We start from the raw sequence: 13123 nt of genomic DNA, 5'->3' as shown, positions 1-13123 counted from the left end.
GACAGGTGTAAAATTCCATTCCCTTCTAGAAAATTACTTGTCCAACAGATGTTCCTTCTGACTGAAAAAGAAATTTCACTTTGAGAAAAGTTTCACCATTTATCGTGAATATTCCACAGGCACAATGTATGACGGCAGGTTTTCCATGTAGCAGTTCATGACCTTGGTATTCTGATGACTAATATGCTTTGTTCACATACTGATTAGAAATATCCACTTGTTTCCATGCTCCATCAGTGTGCTTGAATCCTAGTGCTTAGAATCTCTGGAAGGCTTATCATGTATCATAGTATCACTTTCTCAGAGAGAAGTAAAGTAGGTTAGTGCATCAAAGACTTGAACTGAAAATAGAGATTGTCTGGGAAAAATAATTCTATTTCTGCTGTCACAGAGAAGAATTAAGAACAAAGAGAAACTATGTTTATATCATAGTGCAAATATAAGAAACCTCTGACCCATCACTTGGGTGTGACCCTGGGCTTTATTTTTTAACACAACCTGAAGCAATTTTCTGAGTTCTTACCTTTCTCCTCCTACACTGACCCATACACACATACAGACAACTTCTTCAAGTCGAGTTCAACATGAATGTTGCATGAATTCAAAAGAGACCTCGGGGCCGGTGCAGGCCGCAGTGACAGGGCCGCTCGCCCCGCGCCCCCCGCCTGCCTCCCGGCTCAGAGTCCGCTCCCGGCCTCCGCGACCCGCAGGCCCAACATGGCGCAGGAGGTGTCGGAATACCTGAGCCAGAACCCGCGAGTGGCCGCCTGGGTGGAGGCGCTACGCTGCGACGGCGAGACCGACAAACACTGGCGCCACCGCCGAGAGTTCCTGCTCCGCAACGCCGGGGACCTGGCCCCCGCCAGCGGTGCTGCCTCGGCTCCCCGGGAGGAGGCCGCCGACGCCGAGAGCGGGACCCGCAATCGGCAGCTGCAGCAGCTCATCTCCTTTTCCATGGCCTGGGCCAACCACGTCTTCCTCGGGTGCCGGTACCCTCAAAAAGTTATGGATAAAATACTTAGTATGGCTGAAGGCATCAAAGTGACAGATGCTCCAATCCATATCACAAGAGACGAACTGGTTGCCAAGAAGGGGTAGAAGAGCCAGCCAAAAAACGAACCATAGAAGGGAAAAACAAATCTGCAGTTGAGCAAGATCGTCTGAAAATTCCTGCTAAAACATCAGCTCAGCAGGAGAGCAGCTCAACCTGTTCAGGTTCCTCTTCCAAATCAGAGAGTAGTGGGAACTCAGCTCGGAGCTCCAGCACCCCAAGTCAGAATAGCGCCACAAGTGATGGAGAGCGCGCAGTTGCCAGCCAAAGCAGCAGCAGCGTTGCCTCTCAGGTGACAGCAGTAGGGTCTGGAAAAGCTTCTGAACCAGAAGTTCCAGATAAACATGGTTCAGCATCATTTGTTTCTTCATTGTTGAAATCCAGTGTGAATAGTCATGTAACCCAGTCCACTGATTCCAGACAACAAAGTGGATCGCCAAAAAAGAGTGCTTTGGAAGGCTCCTCCACCTCAGTCTCTCAAAGCGTCTCAGAGATTGAGGTACCCTTGTTGGGCTCCTCAGGAAGCTCAGAAGTAGGGTTGCCACTGTTGTCTTCTAAAGCTAGTTCAGAGACAGCTTCCAGCGGGTTAACTTCTAAAGCCAGTTCAGAGGCAAGGGTTTCATCATCAGTTTCTAAAAATAGTTCATCATCAGGCACATCTTCACTAACCCCCAAGAGCAACACCTCAGTGAACACAATGCTGACTTCCAAAAGCGCTTCACAGGTAGCTGCGTCACTGTTAGCTTCCAAGAACAGCTCCCAGACCAGCAGCTCTCTGGTCTCCAAAAACACTGCCATAGCAAGTGTGTCCCAGCTGGCTTCTAAGAGTAGTTCTCAGACCAGCACTGCACAGCTGCCTTCCAAAAGTACTTCACAGTCGAGTGAGAGTTCTGTCAAGTTCTATTGTTGCAAGTTAACCAACGAAGATGTGAAACAGAAACAACCTTTTTTCAATAGACTATATAAAACAGTGGCATGGAAGTTGGTGGCTGTCGGTGGCTTTAGTCCCAGTGTGAATCATGGCGAGCTCTTAAACGCAGCTATTGAGGCTCTGAAAGCCACACTGGATGTGTTTTTTGTCCCACTAAAAGAACTGGCAGATCTGCCTCAAAACAAGAGTTCTCAAGAAAGTATTGTTTGTGAATTGAGATGTAAGTCTGTGTATTTGGGCACTGGCTGTGGAAAAAGCAAAGAAAATGCTAAAGCAGTTGCATCAAGAGAAGCCTTGAAGTTATTTCTCAAGAAAAAGGTAGTGGTAAAAATATGTAAAAGGAAATACAGAGGCAGTGAAATAGAAGACTTAGTACTCCTCGATGAAGAATCAAGGCCTGTAAACTTGCCTCCAGCATTAAAACATCCTCAAGAATTACTGTAATATGTCCAAAATATCACTGTGTACATTATCTGGTATTTGAAGAAAAAAACTGGCTTACTTTTGTATATGAAACACAAGCTTTCACAAATTTTGTATTGCTTTTTCCAGTTTTGCAGAAAATTTACATTCTAGTTCTCTTCACACAGTGGAAGTTGTAAATAATTTGTGAATGACAGTATACATTAAAAGGTTTATGCATTACCGGCATACCAGTATGCTGTTTTATTTGCTGAAGAAAATACTGTCTTCTATTTTTAATGACACATGAGGTACGATGTGTAGTTCTGTAGTCTTGAAATTTTTGTACTACTTTCAATTTGGTGAAAAATGTATAAGTTGTCTACCATGCTTTTTCTTTTACTAGCTGAATAAACTTTCACATCAAAGAAAAGGGGACCATAGTATTTGAATGTCTGAAAGTCTGTGAAGCTTAAGGTTTTAAGAATGTTGCCCATAATATTGAACGTCTGTTAAAGAATAAAAGAGAAAATAGTTGCCTCAGACTATTTTTATGAGAAGTTGTAAGCATTTTTTAAGATATAAAGCAGTGTAAAATACTTGTTTATTTTATTCTGAAGTTGTTTGAAATTCACCATGATTTTGACCTCTGCAGATTCTTTAAGTGGGTTAATTTATGTTTTGAGGTAAACTACAATTTACCCTTTTTCTTAAAGACATAAATGTGGGTTTCTATATTAAGCATATTTTGTGACTACTATAATTAACAGATTGATTTGTTTAGATATTAAATGCTTTCAGCTATTTTACCTTTTCAAAAAAAAAAAAAAAAAGAGACCTCGGGGGAGTTGAAAGGCCGGCCTCAGGGCCCTGAGATAGCCTTTGAGAGGGAGAGATGCTTTGTGCAGACACATAATCTCCAGGAGGAGGAGTTGGGAGGATGAGAGCAATGGAAGAAGGGATGGAGTCTATACCACTTTTGAACTGATTGAGATTAAGTTTGAGAGGAAGTTAGTGAAGCAAGTTGCTGATCTTCATGTGTCTGGCTTGCTGAGTGCCAACTGGAGATGATGGGAAGGTGGCGAAGCTGGAGAGGGTATAGTGGTAAAGGCTTCTGAAAACAGCAGCTGAGAAATGGTCAGGCAGAGCACACTGGCTGTTTTCATTTGTTTCTCTTTCTGCTCAGTTTCTCTCCTCTCTCTGGCTTGATTTTGTTCTTTCTCCCTCTTCTTCCCAAGGTAAGAGTGCCAAGGATGGGCTTCAGAGAGGCTATGAGCTCAATGAAATTTCGCTGAAGGGAAGGATGAATAGGGCTCTACAAGGCTCTGCATCTGTAGAACCCTCTTCTTTGAAAGTTCCTATTTCCTTGAGTCTACTTTCCCTTAGTTCTTCTATCATTTGTGTTGACATAAAATGCTAGCAAAGTTTTCTTTATTGACTTTTATTTATTGAACAGAGTTTTACCTTTTATTGTAAAAGCAAGTCAACTGGATTTCTTATATTTCTTTCCCATAAAACCTCACCTGTTTAGTGGGGCTTCCTTGGTGGCTCAGTAGTAAAGAATCCACCTGGAATGCTGAGACATAAGAGATGCCAGTTCGATCCCTGAGTCAGGAAGATCCCATGGAGAACGGAATGACAACCCACTCTAATATTCTTGCCTGGAGAATCACCATCAACAGAGGAGCCTCGTGGGCTACAGTCCATGAGGTCGCACAGAGTTGGACACGACTGAAGGGACTGAACGGACAGTTACTCTTAATGTAAACAAGATTGCCCATCCCTTCTGTGAGTGCTTTGCATTCTGCAGACCTACTGAGAAGTAATATTCAGAGTAAGAACCAGCAGTTATTGAGCTTACTCTGTGCCAGGGACTTAACATTCATTATCTTATTGAATAATAGTACCCACACCACAGAGTCATTATAAAGATTAAATAAGCTCATTCATATGGAGTGTTTAGTACAATGCCTGGTGCATAGCAAGCCATCAATAAAAGTGAGCTATTATTACTGTTATTGTCACTACTACTACTACAATTGAGTTACTAGGATAAGACACAACCAGCGGCCTTGAAAAGCAAAGTTCAGGGTCTCAGTTCAGTTCAGTTCAGTCGCTCAGTCGTGTTGGACTCTTTGCAACCCCATGAATCGCAGCACGCCAGGCCTCCCTGTCCATCACCAACTCCCGGAGTTCACTCAGACTCACGTCCATCGAGTCCGTGATGCCATCCAGCCATCTCATCCTTGGTCGTCCCCTTCTCCTCCTGTCCCCAATCCCTCCCAGCATCAGAGTCTTTTCCAATGAATCAACCCTTTGCATGAGGTGGCCAAAGTACTGGAGCTTCAGCTTTAGCATCATTCCTTCCAAAGAAATCCCAGCCTTCAGAATGGACTGGTTGGATCTCCTTGCAGTCCAAGGGACTCTCAAGAGTCTTCTCCAACACCACAGTTCAAAAGCATCAATTCTTCGGTGTCAGCTTTCTTCACAGTCCAACTCTCACATCCATACATGACTACTGGAAAAACCATAGCCCTGACTAGACAGACCTTAGTCGGCAAAGTAATGTCTCTGCTTTTGAATATGCTATCTAGGTTGGTCATAACTTTTCTTCCAAAGAGTAAGCGTCTTTTAATTTCATGGCTGCAGTCACCATCTGCAGTGATTTTGGAGTCCCCAAAGATAAAATCTGACACTGTTTCCACTGTTTCCCCATCTATTTCCCATGAACTAATGGGACTAGATGCCATGATTATCGTTTTCTGAATGTTGAGCTTTAAGCCAAATTTTTCACCCTCCTCTTTCTGAATGTTGAGGTTTAAGCCAACTTTTTCACTCACCACTTTCACTTTCATCAAGAGGCTCTTTAGTTCCTCTTCACTTTCTGCCATAGGGATGGTGTCATCTGCATATCTGAGGTTATTGATATTTCTCCCGGCAATCTTGATTCTAGCTTGTGTTTCTTCCAGTACAGCGTTTCTCATGATGTACTCTGCATATAAGTTAAAGAAGCAGGGTGACAATATCCAGCCTTGACGTCCTCCTTTTCCTATTTGGAACCAGTCTGTTGTTCCATGTCCAGTGCTAACTGTTGCTTCCTGCCCTGCATACAGATTTTTCAAGAGGCAGGTCAGGTGGTCTGGTATTCCCATCTCTCTCAGAATTTTCCACAGTTTATTGTGATCCACACAGTCAAAGGCTTTGGCATAGTCAATAAAGCAGAAATAGATGTTTTTCTGGAATGCTCTTGCTTTTTCCATGATCCAGAGGATGTTGGCAATTTGATCTCTGGTTCCTCTGCCTTTTCTAAAACCAGCTTGAACATCAGGAAGTTCACGGTTCACGTATTACTGAAGCCTGGCTTGGAGAATTTTGAGCATTACTTTACTAGCATGTGAGATGAGTGCAATTGTGTGGTAGTTTGAGCATTCTTTGGCATTGCCTTTCTTTGGAATTGGAATGAAAACTGAACTTTTCCAGTCCTGTGGCCACTGGTGAGTTTTCCAAATTTGCTGGCATATGGAGTGCAGCACTTTCACAGCATTATCTTTCAGGATTTGAAACAGCTCAACTGGAATTCCATCACCTCCACTAGCTTTGTTCATAGTGATGCTTTCTAAGGCCCACTTGACTTCACATTCCAGGATGTCTGGCTCTAGATGAGTGATAACACCATTGTGATTATCCTTGATTATTCTTGCCTTGAGAACCCCATGAACAGTATGAAAAGGCAAAATGATAGGATACTGAAAGAGGAACTCCCCAGGTCAGTAGGTGCCCAATATGCTACTGGAGATCAGTGGAGAAATAACTCCAGAAAGAATGAAGGGATGGAGCCAAAGCAAAAACAATACCCAGCTGTGGATGTGATTGGTGATAGAAGCAAGATCTGATGCTGTAAAGAGCAATATTGCATAGGAACCTGGAGTGTCAGATCCATGAATCAAGGCAAATTGGAAGTGGTCAAACAAGAGATGGCAAGAGTGAACGCTGACATTCTAGGAATCAGCAAACTAAAATGGACTGGAATGGGTGAATTTAACTCAGATGACCATTATATCTACTACTGTGGGCAGGAATCCCTCAGAAGAAATGGAGTAGCCATCATGGTCAACAAAAGAGTCTGAAATGCAGTACTTGAATGCAATCTCAAAAACGACAGAATGGTCTCTGTTCGTTTCCAAGGCAAACCATTCAATATCACGGTAATCCAAGTCTATGCCCCAACCAGTAACGCTGAAGAAGCTGAAGTTGAATGGTTCTATGAAGACCTACAAGACCTTTTAGAACTAACACCCCAAAAAGATGTCCTTTTCATTATAGGGGACTGGAATGCAAAAGTAGGAAGTCAAGAAACACCTGGAGTAACAGGCAAATTTGGCTTTGGAATGCGGAATGAAGCAGGGCAGAGACTAATAGAGTTTTGCCAAGAAAATGCACTGGTCATAGCAAACACCTTCTTCCAACAACACAAGAGAAGACTCTACACATGGACATCACCAGATGTTCAACACCAAAATCAGTTCAGGGGCTACTAACCAAAATTCTTGCTAGATTCATCAAGACAGCTGGGAATAGAATAGTTTTCTTGAGAGATATGGCAGAGGAACAATGGTCTGGAAGCAAAAGATAGCCTGAGAACTGCCCCAGTTCCCAGCCCTGGGGATGGGTGTGCCAACTTTTGGAGACGGTTTCTAGCAAGGCTGACTGTTGTAGTGAATAAGATAACATCCTGATTTGAGTTTCAGTCCTAGCTGTGTCATCCATTAGCGGTATGATCTTGGATAAATCACTTAACCATTCAGAGCCCCTCTTTCCTCATCTGCAAAATGGGGAAGCTAGTAGCACTTAGTTCAGAGGATTGTGTGATAACACAGGTGAGATAATAATACATGGGAAGCTTATAGTGCCTGTCTCCTATTAAATGCTGTTCTTATTATCCTTTGCCTTCAAAGTGAGTGAAGTGAAGTCACTCAGTCGTGTCTGACTCTTTGTGACCCCGTGGACCGTAGCCCACCAGGCTTCTCCATCTATGGGATTCTCCAGGCAAGAATACTGGAGTGGGTTGCCATTTCCTTCTCCAGGGGAATCTTCCCGACCCAGGGTTCGAACCCAGGTCTCCCACATTGCAGGCAGACACTTTAACCTCTGAGCCACACCACCCTGCTAATTAGGTATGATGACCCCTGTTTTACAATTGAGAAGACTGAGACTCACAGGACTTAAATAGCTTGTCTAAAGTACAGTTAATAAGCACAAGGCTAGAATTTGAACTGAGATTGATCTGCCTCAAAGCCTGTGATCTTTCTCCCACTCCATGATGTTTCCCAGAAACATTGTTCCCATTCCAGAAATGAGAGGCACACAGTTAGCTACCACCTTAACATAATAACAGTAACAAACCCCAAACATGCTCCTTTGCCCTTGAGGTACCCTGGCTACTCATTTTCCTCACTTTCAACTCTAGGGAAAAGGAGCTGTTTGTTATCTACGTTTTGGTGGGGCAATTTTTTTTTTCTTCTCTAAAGCCTGCTTCCCCCTTTCATTAAATTAGTGTTATTTCCATGAAACAAAGGTGTTTCTGATGTTTCAGCCTTTTTATCTCCTTCTAAACAGCCACTTACTGGCAGCTTTTTATTTTTCAGGTAAATTACTGCTGCCCCAAATACAAAGGCCTCAGATCTAAGGATTTTTCTAGATCCTCAGTATCTTCGTGAGGATGATGCTAGTACTGGGCTTCTACATACGGGATTCTAGGTACATTTTCAGAAGATCCACATGCTTTCCTCATCCCCTAAACCATGCTGCACTCACACCTTTGCCTTCAGTGTTTGGCATATGGCATTGCTGGCATCTTATCATCTCTGCAGCTTTGGTGTTGGTACTTTTTCTTTTTGAAATAACATGCCCTTTTTAGGTATCACTCACATATGTCCTGTTTAGTTGCTGGCATATAGTGTTTCTAATGCCTCACTATTCTTACTCTGTAGAGGGGCGAATAGGAGTGCATTTGTCTTGCTGAATCTGGGGAGAGCAAGGATTCAGTAGGATTAACATCTCAGAGAAATTATTGGAATTGTGATTGGGAATCTATTAATTGCATGGTCTGAATTTATTTGACAGAAAATTATTGAAAGTGTATTCTGAAGATGTATTGTGCTGAGATACTGCAGGATTACAAAGACATGGTCTCTGTTCTTATAGAGCATATGAGTTAACTGTGGGTTAAAGCAATCTTTCAGGTCTTTGTAGAGTGTGATTTCCACAAGGAAAACACAGAAAAGGAAAACAAAATTCTGTGGGGATTCACTGTCTGTAGGACCAGATAAAACTTCACAAAGGAAGTGATGTCTGATCCAGCTCTGGCACAAAACAGGTGCTCAAGAAACATTTATTAAATTGTGGTTAGAGAGACAATATATGAGAGAGGGCATTATAAATGGAGGGGATTATGTGAGCAATGTTGTGCAGTCAAAAATAGTCAGTGTCAGGATGACTATTACAGAAAAAAACCACCAAAAGGCACAACCAGTGTTGGTGAGAATGTGGAGAAAAGGGACCACTCGTGCACTGTTGGTGGGAATGCAAAATGGTACAGCCATTGTGGAAAACAGTATGGCGGTTCCTCAGAAAGTTAAAAATAGAACTGCCATATGATCCAGCAAGCTCACCTCTGTGTGTTGATCTAAAAGAATGGTAATCAAGATCTCAAAGAGATATCTGCACCCACATGTTCAATGCAGCATTAGTCACCATAGCCAAGAAATTGAAACAACTTAAATGTCTATCAACAGATAAAGAAAATGTGATACATACATGAATGAAATACTATTCAGTCCTTGAAAAGAAAATTTCACAATGTGACAACATGGATGAACCTTAAAGACATTATGCTGAGTGTAATAAGCCAATCACAGAAGACAAATACTGCGTGATGAGGTATCTAAAGTCATAGAATCAAAGAATGGAAGGGTGGTTGTCAGGGCTGGAGGGAAGGGGAATGGAAAGATGATGGTTAAAGGGTACAAACATTTTTATGCAAGATAAATAAGTTCTGGAGATTTGTACAAGATTGCACCTAGAGTGAAAAACGCTGTGTACTCTGCGTGCTAAGTAGCTTCAGTTCAGTTCAGTTCAGTCGCTCAGTTGTGTCCGACTCTTTGCGACCCCATGAATCGCAGCACGCCATGTCCAACTATTTGTGACCCTACAGAGTGTAGCCTGCCAGGCTCAACTGTCCATAGGATTCTCCAGGATATTGGAGTGGGTTGCCATGCCCTCCTCCAAAAACACTGTATATATACTTAAAAGTTGTTAAGAGGGTAGATCTCATGTTAAGTGTTCTTACCAAAATAAAATAATATGGTCACAGTGTGTCCTGGAAACAGGAAGTGGTTTAGGCTAGAGTAAAAGATATATGCCAGGGAGGAGTGGGGAGTGAGGGATGGGAAAGAGATTATGGGCTGAAATGCCAGACTAAGGAATTTGCTCTTTAGTCAGTAGGCATTATGGAGACACTGAAGATTGAGATGCACCGGAATAATGACATAGATTTATTTCCTTAGATAGCTCTGATGATCAAATTGGTAGTCAATTTTTTTTGTCTCCTCCCCTCTCTTTTTTGAAATTTATTTTTTAACTGAAGGATAACTGCTTTACAATGTTGTGTTAGTTTCTGCTGTTCGACAACGTGAATCAGCTATATGTATACATATATTCCCTCCCTCTTGAGCCTTTCTCCCATTCCCCCTTCCCACCCCTCTAAGTCATCAGCCCCAAGCTGAGCTCCCTGTGCTGTAAAGCTGCTTCCCACTAGCTAGCTATTTTACACACGGCGGTGTATATATGTCAATGGGTGGCCAATTCTTTTAAACAATTGGAGAAAGGTCAAGTGAATAAGCATGAAGAAAATGTCAATAACAATATAGTTATTGTTGATTTCAATGCATTCAATACCTCCCTACATAATACTTTTGGTAAAATGGTGGGAGCAAAAGTCGGATCTCAAAGATACACAAGGGTGAGTGTGGCGATGGAGGGGAGATGAATGAGCCTCAGCAACTAGAGGGCCCAGGGGCCTGAAAGGGTGGATTCTGGAGGCAGTATCTTTGAAGCCAGAGAGGAAGGGGCCTGTGGAGAGGGAAACTCTGGAAATGTGGGAGAGGCTGGCTAATTCATACAAAGAATCCACAGAGGAGGAGGGTTGCGATGGGAATTGGTGGAAGAGTTTTCCTTGGAAAGGAGCATTTTCTTTTTCAGATGTGGGACGAAAGGAAGAGTGCTTGATAGGAAATATTTTGAGGAAGAGAATGAGCCATGAGAAAAGGAAAGAGTAACAGAAGTTTGTTCAGGCCTGCATACAGAGCCTACTCTCCTGGCAGAATCCTCAGAACACATTTCTCAAAGCCTGTCCATCACCCAGGCTTCTTTCAAAAGATTTATGGCCTGACTGACTCTCTTCAGCTTCAGTCAACCTGGCAGCGGCGGTCGGCTCAGCCCTTCTTGTGGTGCGTTGACACCATTTCTGGTGGGCTTCAAAGACACTATAAATGGCTCTCCCCTGAGAGCAGGCTACACTGGGTGCCTAGGCAGCCTCATCACACAGCCAGTTAAACCGCCATCACTTGAAAGGAATGGATGGCGGTTCAAGGTCTGCTTGAGTAGACTGCATTTCCACGTTCACAGATTATTGCAGTCTTACAGTCGAGGCACCCCCAACCACTGCAAGGGGAAGATGTAAACATGACCTTAGAAACAGTAGATTCTCCCACTTTCTCTAAGGGGAAAGATCTTACTCATTACCTGGTAAGCAGGATCCCTTTAATCTTTTTTTTTTTAACTTCATTTTTTTAAAATATAAATTTATTTATTTTCATTGGAGGTTAATTACAATATTGTATTGGTTTTGCCATACATCAACATGAATCCGCCACAGGTATATACGTGTTCCCCATCCTGAACCCCCCTCCCTCCTCCCTCCCCGTACCATCCCTCTGGATTGTCCCAGTGCACCAGCCCCAAGCATCTTTCTGAAGAGGAAGGAGTCCAGGCTGTTCTTTACACCGTGGGAAGCTCACGCTTTTTGCTCTGCTGCATCACCTGGGGGACACAGGTGTGTCCGTTCTCAGCCTCTGACTGTCCTGGGGATTCTTAAGTGAGGTCCTTGGGTGTTGAGCTCAGTAAGCCAAAGTCTGGGTTTTCCCCACAGAAAGACTACCACCCTCTTGAAAATATATCTTTCAGAAACCAGTTTAGCTGGTTCCATTGAGATGAATGGGGAAACGACCCAATGGAAGGACTGAAGTGGGGGCAGAGGGATGTATGACAGTTATATTACTGCATCAGGAGCGGCTACACTGGACTTTTTGCTTTTCGCAGGAGAATGTTGACTTACTGAATGCAACACACTTTCCCATCTACTTTACTGTGTTATTTAAATAAATTGCTTTGCTCTTGAGGGACTTGTACTCTTTGGCTCAGTGATAAGCTGGTAGATTGGAGTCAGAAGGAGCTATCAATGTAGAATCTAATAGAGTTTCAGCGTGGGAATATTAGGGGTCAGGCACAAGCTCAGATTAGTTATCGCATCTTGTCATTAGATGACATGGATATGACTATAAAGAGTAAATCTGTGCGGAGCATGAAGATGAAAGTGATAAATTGGCTAGAAGTAGGAGCTTTCAGTATGAAAGTAAGTGCTTCTATTCAAGATGTGAACACCAAACCACTCTGCGGACTGCTCAGACTTCCAGCTTTGCTCTGACCTCATATCACTTTTTTACTCTTTGAGATCCTGTTAAGTTTGGATTATTCATCTGTTCTTTTAAAACAAGGTCAGGCCTTCTTTTGTAGTGGCCCCAGCAGACATGAGTTCAGCACCAGCAGAGTCGTTTTAATGGTGACTTAAACAAACTTAATTAGGGAGGCTGTTCTGCTGCCAAAAATCATGAACTGCCTTCCAAAGCCAAACCTAAAGGGCTTGGAGACCTTTTGTTGTTTTGTATCATCTGTACTACTGCTTTCCTTCTTTCTTGCAGGGCAAGGCATACAGGAGCTTATTACTATTGTGGCTCCCCCACTGACTGGCTGTGTGACCTTGGTTGAATTATTCCTCTGAATCCTAGTGTCTCCTGTGTAAGATGGAGATGATCATGGGACTTACCTCTGAGAACTGTTGAGAGTGTTCAGTGAGGTCATGCATTTGGAGTCATTGACACAGTGCCTGACACACAGTACGCACTAAGTAGGTTATAGTCTAATGAAAGCAATAACAGTCATTTCAAGCAAATATGCAATGAATTGGATGTGTGTGTGCTTTGAGGGTTGATTCATTTCATTTGATCAGATTAAAGGTGTTTTGAAAAGGACAAAAAATTGTGAGGACAGATGAATAAGTAATATATACTCATGTTTCTGTTTTCTTTGTATCTGAGGGTTTCATAATTATGATTTTAAATTAAGTGAGAAAGTGAAAATTACTCAGTTGTGTCTGACTCTTTGTGACCTCATAGACTGTAGCCCACCAGGCTCTTCTATCCATGGGATTCTCCAGGCAAGAATACTGGAGTGGATTGCCATGCCCCCCTCCAGGGGATCTTCCCCACCCAGGGATTGAACCCAGGTCCCCCGTATTGCAGGCAGACTCTTTACCATCTGAGCCACCAGGGAAGGTGCCAGGGAAGCCACCAGGGAATTTGCCCTTGCTAGGATTTCCAAAACTCAAGAGGAGTCTGCAAAAA

General features: G+C 42.9%; 1 pseudogene; it reads left to right on the top strand.

Annotated features, from left to right (window-relative positions):
• Positions 1–717: 717 nt before the first annotated feature.
• LOC138071400 (CDKN2A-interacting protein pseudogene) lies at positions 718–2685 on the top strand (annotated as a pseudogene).
• Positions 2686–13123: the final 10438 nt, after the last annotated feature.

Source organism: Capricornis sumatraensis, chromosome X, assembly GCF_032405125.1.
Source record: "Capricornis sumatraensis isolate serow.1 chromosome X, serow.2, whole genome shotgun sequence".
Lineage (NCBI taxonomy): Eukaryota > Metazoa > Chordata > Mammalia > Artiodactyla > Bovidae > Capricornis > Capricornis sumatraensis.
This window is presented reverse-complemented; position numbering and strand designations above follow the sequence as displayed.